Here is an 8,294-nt window from a genome sequence, read left to right as displayed (position 1 = left end):
TCGATGGTCAAGACTAACCATCCCTCCTATTAGGAGGTAGTACACTATAACCTATTATGGGTTGCCTAGTTGCAAGGAACTCGCAACTTAAATCTTCCGTGTAACTCTTAATGTACTCTAGTCATATACAATACAAGAAATGTGGACTAGAATGCTTACAAGATATAATACATGGAATGAGAATAGATAAAAGTGAACTAGAAATTTATTAATAAATAATTAAATTCAAAAGTTTATTACATTAGGCCATGTTTTTAAGGGCCCTGTCCTAATAATGTGGACTCCCAATGAATTGATGTTCCTAATCTAGCTAACAAGGTAGCAATATCCACCTTTCAAGATTACCTTTCTAATCCTTGAGTTATAGATCCTCTTATTAAGTGATCATCTGACATACTCTACCTCATAAAGAGCATATGTCAAATTCTACTAAAGGAATTGCTATAGTCACATTCATCTTGATCACATGTCCTTAGGATCACCCATGGAGTTTAGTCCCATGAGATATTATGGTTATTTTATTAAGAATACCTATTGCTATCGGTTTCCGTCAATTGTAACCCAATGTGTATCGAATATGTGATAGCATTAGGATCTCACCCATAGGTCAAAGCTTCATGTTGATTTCAACACAAATTCAATATCCTTTAAGGTTAAGAGTCCATATAGTATAGTAGCTCAGGTAATCATGACTACCCGATAACTAATATCATGATTCATCATAGGTCATGTCTAAAATGTAACTGTACACATTCACCATGGGAAAGTTATCTCGATGACCATGATAAGGGATCCATCTAATTAGTAGGTAGTACACTGCAGTTTCTACTAGATTGCTTAAATCTATGAATCAACTTTGAATCACTTATCACATTGCAAAAAATCCATGACTTGGATCTTTTATTCAACTCTTAATACTCCTAAGTCATGTACAATGCAAGTGATATGAATGTAAATGCTTAAATAACGAATTAATGCAAATGTGATAACATAAGCGGAATTAGAATAATAAATAAATAATTTTAATAATGAAACTTAATTTATTACATCGTATCATGCTTTATAGGGCTTTGTCCCAACAAACTCCTATTTAACCATGCATATTTACCAAAACACCCTTATGCACATAAGTGAATCATGAACTAATTTAACCCTCATAAACTATGCCATCAAGATATATGAACTTGAGCCAATACCACTATAGCAGATAGAATAGTATTGGCTCCCTTAAAATCCAATTCTAAAGTTGACTCAATATCTTATTATAGAGAGTCAATTGCATTGCTTGGGTCTATGACCTGCTATCCATTGTATATTGTCTTCTTATGAAGTATTATTCATAATATAATAAGGTGAAAGTTATTAGCCTTTCTAGGTTACCTCTATCATCCTTTAATTACATATCCTCCTATGATGTGATCAACTGACATACTCTAACCCATAAAAGCATATTTCAAATTCCACTTAAGAAATTACTATGAGTATAGATTTCATGATCACATGTCCTTAGGATCATCTAAAGGAACATATTGTCTCAAACTCCATGAGATATTTGATTCCTCTATTGAGAATACTTATTGCTACTAACTTTCATCCATAATGACCCAATCCATAGGGAATATATCATCACTTTAGGATTTCACCCATATGTCAAAGTCACTATAAACTTTGGCACAAACTCAGTATTCTCTCAAGGTTGACAGAAAATACAATATAATAACTTAGAGAACTCATGACTACCTGATACTCTTACATCATGACTCACCGTAGGTTTGATCTAATGTGCAACTATACACATTAGTGCACTCACCATGAAAATTCTATCTCGTTGGTTAAAACTAGTCATCTCTCAAATTAAGAGGTAGTGCACTATAATATCAAATGGATTGCTTAAGTTCACAAAGCAACTATGAACAAATTATCTACTTGTAGGAACCTATGACTTGGATGTTCCATGTAAATCTTAATTCACCCAAGTCATATACATTGCAAGAAATGTCAAGGTAGAATGCTCATAAGGTATAATGCATAGAATAATGATAAATAAAAGTGAAATTAAAATATCATTAAATAAATAAGACTATATATTTTTTACAACATGTTATGCTTTTAGGGACTCTATCCTAACAAAAACTACTATCATTGACTGTGATTTTGATACAAAAAAAAATTAAAAATTAAAAATAATATGATAAAAATATATTTATTTTATTTACATATGATAAGAATTTGAAAAATAAACAAACATTTTATTTAGGATTCATACAAAAAATCTTTGATTAATGGAAATCTTATATCCTAGCCTCTAAAAAATAAAACATAATTTTTAAATCTAAATCCTAAATTATCAAATGTATTATAATTAATATTTTAAAGTATCAAGTGTATTATTTTTAGGATAAAATTTTCATTTTTTGTTGTTTGCATACTTATATTTATATTTAATCTGTTCTCATTAGTTATATATTCCAAAAAAAAAATGATTAAAGTTAATAAATCTGAAAGTAAAGAGGTTAGGAAGAGAAAGTGTCAATACTAGCTTCAACATATATAAATAAAAAAATACCAAAGGTAAGATGTAACGACCCACTTCCAACCGTTTAGATATTGTCCGCTTTGGACCCTAAGGGGCCCTCACGGCTTTAGAACTCATCTACAAGGTTACGAGGAGTCCATACTTATATAGTGCTAGGAACTTTCCCCCTATCCGATGTGGGACGTTACAAACACCCCCCATGCAAACAACGTCTTTAGATAGAGGAGAAAGTTCCTGGCGCTATATAAGTATGGACTCCTCGTAATTCTGTAAATGTGTTTTAAAGTCATAAAGGCCCCTTTGGGTCCAAAGCAGACAATATCTACATGGTTGGGAGCGGGTCGTTACAAATTATTTTTAAAATATATTTTAAAAAATTAAAAACAAATTAAAAACAATTTAGGTTTTCAAATAGTCTTATGTTTTACAAAATATTAAAGAACTAACTTTCAAAAACTGTTTTAAACAACTATTTCTCAAAACTGTTTTCGATGACAATTACCAAATAAGACCTCCAATACTCTTTTTTAAGTTATTAGGGTTTTAGTTTAAGCAGTCTTGAAATACATTGTGGCTTTGATATGGAATTGATTGATCACAGAATACCAATGTACATATATATAGGTATTGAGATATATTGTGCTCCTACTGCCGATTCCGGGGATACATGGGTGGCTACAATGAGACACATTGCTATTGAGGGTGGATGCTATGTTCTTTCACCTATCCAGTTCTGTCGGAGGAAAGATTACCCACCTCCACCTGAGTATCTTTACAGTCCTACAGAAGAATATGTCACTCCAGATTCTATTGTTTGGGCTGGAGTAGTGTCATAATTTCGCCCCATGATGAAATTCTAGCAGGACCGAATTACGAAGGAGAAGGCCTCTTCACAGCTGATCTTGGTATGGCCCTAACTTCTCCAATTATATATCCAAATATTTCAGTATGCAGATAAGGCAAATGAGTCAATTCTTTAGGTTTAAGAGGACTGCAAACATAGTTTTATGGAAGACTTGATGCTCTATGATATTTATCATGGACTGATAAAATATTTTTATGACCACTTGATATGTAGATGTTCGTGGAGAGATTCCAAAAGCAAAGTTCCAGTTTGACGTGGTAGGACATTATTCGAGAGCTGATGTGCTAAGCCTCACTGTGAACAATCGTCCTCCTTCAATAATTTGTATGATTTTCCAGTGAGTCAAACATTGATAATTTCCATGTCTTTCTTTATCCTGTAAAGGCAGTCTTTTGTGCATATGGAGACTGCACCTCATTATAAATAAATCCTTGTTTTGAGTGTAAAATCATACCTTTTTTTTTTTTTCTGTCTCAAGTATTAATAAAATTGTATTTTCCACTTATTATTTGGTACAACAGTGCTTGTTACTCATTGGCTGAGGCCTCTGTGATAGCTTTGCTCATTTAGTCTGGTAGAAGTTGAAACTAAAGGTTAATTCATGATTATGAAAGGGCGATTATAAATGCTTCATTAAATTAACACCTTTCCATATAAGCTATGTTTTATGAAAATAAGTAAAATTGAGGAAAATAGGAGAGAGAAATATAATAAAGAGGAAATGTAAAAGGAAACAACAATTATTTTTTTAAAGGAATGTCATTATTTTTCTTTAGATTATGAGTAAGTTTACTAGAGATATATTTATTTTTTTGAGGCATGTACTTTTTTTTTCTCTAAGATGTAGTTATTACATACCTAAGACTACATTTATGTTCATATTGAGTTTGTCATCATAAATTGCTCAATTTATTGTACTTTATTTAAATGATGTACTTTTTAAAGAATATTCTTATTTTTATTAAGGTTGTACTTATGCTTATGAAGTATACAATTATTTTTCTAAGTAACATTCTTTTTTTCTTGAAAATGTACTTATTATACCCATAAGAAAAATAATACATCTTTGAGATTATATTTATGTTCATATTTAGTTTGTTGGCATGAAATGCTTAATTTATGTTCATATTGAATTACCAGGAAGAGTAGATGATTTGTATGTAAAAAGCTAAAATAATCATCACGAATTATAATTTTGACATGAAAAATAAAAACTTTAAAATAATATAAACATAAAAATAACATCATAAAGATCATTTTGTTTTATTTAGATGTGGTAAAATTTACAAAATAAATAAGTATTCTTTTAGCATTAATATAAAAAAAAAAAATCTAGTTAACATATCTTATATCCTAAATGTCTAAATAATAAAACCTAATTTGTAAATTTGAGCTCAAATGTATTATAATTAATATTTTAAATAATCAAGTATATTATTTGTAGGATAATATGTCTTTTTTGTCCATTGTATATTTAAATTTATATTTAATTTGTTCTCATTAATTACTTATTATATATTATCATTTTGTATTTAATGTGTTAAAAAATGATTAAATTTAATAAATAAGAGTAAAAATAATATGAAATTAAAGAGCTTTCATAAGAGAAAGTGTGGCCACTTGATCATATAAAAAAAGGAAAGAAAAGAAAAGTAGAAATAAAAGGGTATATATTAAACGCTTTCAATTATGATTTATCATATCAAAGACTTTAAAAAGGGGCAATTCATTTAGTTGTTATTTAAATGCATATTTTAGAAATAATTTTATCCATTGTGTGTTTGGGATGAAATGTGAAAGTTGGAATCCTAAAAAATATTCATTTAGTTGTTCTCCCAAAAAATGGCCAGACTTCATCATTCTTCTATTTTTAAATTTTTAAGTTTTAAAATAAATTTTCATGAATCACTTTTAAATGTTTTTTATAGAAAAAATTTAAAATATAAAAGTATGACATATTTTTTCAACTTTGAAAATTTTCTAAACATATTTTGAAATCATAAATTAACACCAACTTTTTGCACATCTTATTCTTCTATATCAAAAGACTAACAATAATCATCTTATTTATAAACATAAAATTAATTAAAATCATTTAAGATCATGAAATTTTTTAAAATTCTTGTTATTTAATTATAAAAAAAATAAAAAGAAGAAAAAATAGGCATAATAACCATATTTAATATTTTTTAAAATAAACAAATAAAAGCAAAGGCATATCCAAACAATACCTCATTCGCTCAATTCAATTATAGCATGCCCTAAGTATCAAAGTAGCTTATTAAGAGTGAGTTTGACAGTAACTTTAGAAAGATTAAAAATACTTCTTTGAATTACAATCGAATGTATTTTAAATTTTTGCTCAAGGTACAATTACACTAAAAGATCTTTAACCAAAAAAATATGGTTTTCACTCATTGTTTCTTCCTACCACTTTAATTTCACCTAACTTCACCTGCAGAGGCTAGTTCACGTCTTATCTTGAATCATGTATAACTTGTTTGTCTAGTTTGAACCTCATGCTCCTTAAGTTCCCAAAGGAATAAAATTTCATTCAAATATGATTATGCACAAAATCCTCATTAGGGTTAAAGTTTGCACCTTCATTATCTATAATGGTTTAGGATTAGATAAGAATGCGTTTAACATTAAAATTATGTTAAAGTGATCATAAATGGGTCCTAGCACATAATGAAGTATGCTCAACTTTGTTAGCAAAAACATGTAGCTGAAAGTGAAGAATGATCAAGAGTCCAAGCACTTACAAAGAGCACTTATGAACCATAGGTTGAGGAGGTGGCTTGAGCCCAAGCTTGGGAGTTAGATTATTTTTTGTTTATGCAATACGCGAATCGAAACTTGAGGGTCACATTAAAACCATATTTCAATATCATGTTTTATCCTCTGACAATTGGAACTCATTGCACTCTGCTTGGAACTTGTTTATGCAATTTGGGAATCACATGCATTTAAGTCTCAAAATATCCAAGTAGCTTTTTTTCCACCTAATTAAGAGTATATTTGATGGGGATTTTAGGAAACGTTTATAACATTTTAAACACTTGAATGATAAAAAATTTTAAATGTTAAAAATGTTAGAAATACTTTCTCAAATCACTACCAAATGGGTTCTAAGTTCAAAACTATTTTTCCAATTCTAAGTTTAGTTTGGTGGTGAATGCATTCAGGATTATCAAGGAGGTCATCAAGGGACTTCAAAAGAGAGGATCCTATAATTCTAGTTTTGTATTTGATTGCATACGTCCTACCATATGGAGAAGGTTCCTTAGCATGATTATTTATCCGCTTATGTGAATTATGTACAAAATTCCATTTCATATGAACATAAAATTAATTGAATTATGTTCATAAAATTAATATGAACATACAATTGGAAGAGATCCCGAGATTCTAATTTTATATCTGGCTTTGGGGACCCTATTGGGGCCTCAAAATTCTATTTCACTGTCAGGTTGTGGACATTCCACCCAGCTGGAGCAGATCCCTTGGCTTGCGGATATGTCAACAATTGAAAAAGTCTGCACCCATTTTCAATATTCTTAGGTTTTGAAGTTATCAGCAGACATTCATTGTGTACTAGGTACATGACTTGTACAAATTGAAAATGACTTCAAATAATAAAAGGTATTTATTCATAGTTTTAAGGCACGCAACGAAAAGTAATCTCTTCTATTATTATTATTGTGGTTATTATAATTATCATACTACCTTATAGAAAGGACTTCTACAATTCAAAATAATCACATGGTAAAAATAGATTTTATTTGTTTGTATCTTACAATAATCTTATTATATATATATATATATATATCTTATCCTTTATACACGCTTTTTTTTTTTCAGCCTTGGTAGTATATTTTTAATTTAATATTTTGTTTTTAAAAAAGAAGATTTACACTTTCCATCAATGTCTCAAATTTCAAATATGTCCGTGCTCTAGAAATTCTCAAGTTGTAGTCTTGTAACCTAGAATGTGAAGTGAGAGTTTGATGAAAAACGAAATAAATAAAGATATAAAATATAATTTGTGAGCAAGGATGAAAATATCTATTTTGATGGATATATTAATAACTCGTTTTTATAGATATTAGGGTATATTAGAAAATATTGGTAAATATTTTGTCACAAAATGTCAATGAAAAAAAATTGATCAAAACTAGTGGAAATATTAAAAAAAAAAAAAAAACTCTTAAACATGATAAAATAAGAAATAATATATTTATTAAAGTTTTTTTTTTATTGTAAAACTTAAAAACAAATAATTATCAACAAATATCAATGAAAATTTTGAAAAAAAAATCAAAATTAATAAAAACTGGTAAAATATTAATAAAAACTAAAAAAAAATTATAAAAGAAGCAATAATACACATAATGAAGTTATTTATTAAAAAATTGATATAATTTAATATAATTAATGATATTCGATAATAATATACATAATTTAAGAATTTAAAATATATTTAATATTCAAATATAAAAGAAATTATGACATATATATATATAAATTATTATGATGATTTGTATAATTTGAATCATTTTTAAATGGAATATGAAAATGAAATAATTAAAGTTAATTTACTTATTATTATTTTATTTTATAAGTCTAAGAGTTCAGTTGATTTTCTATAATGGGATGTTAAATCAACTTCAAAATTGGATTTTGAGGGAGTTGGTACTCCTATGGGTCCTAATAGTCCCTGCTTTGAACTCATATACCTTGTTGACATTGATTATGAGGGTCAGATTGGCTTTAGGTTCACTTTTATATATAAGGGTATTTTGGTAATTATATAAGGTTACACAGGAGTAAGTGAATAAAGTCTTTGGATTGAGTTAATTGATTAATTAGTAAGTTCTATTAGGTTAATTA

The 8,294-nt window shown here is 28.3% G+C and overlaps 1 pseudogene; it reads left to right on the top strand.

Annotated features, from left to right (window-relative positions):
* Positions 1–3,140: 3,140 nt before the first annotated feature.
* LOC104877512 (bifunctional nitrilase/nitrile hydratase NIT4B-like) lies at positions 3,141–3,742 on the top strand (annotated as a pseudogene).
* The last annotated feature ends 4,552 nt before the right edge of the window (positions 3,743–8,294 follow it).

This window comes from Vitis vinifera, chromosome 2, assembly GCF_030704535.1.
Source record: "Vitis vinifera cultivar Pinot Noir 40024 chromosome 2, ASM3070453v1".
NCBI lineage: Eukaryota > Viridiplantae > Streptophyta > Magnoliopsida > Vitales > Vitaceae > Vitis > Vitis vinifera.
This window is presented reverse-complemented; position numbering and strand designations above follow the sequence as displayed.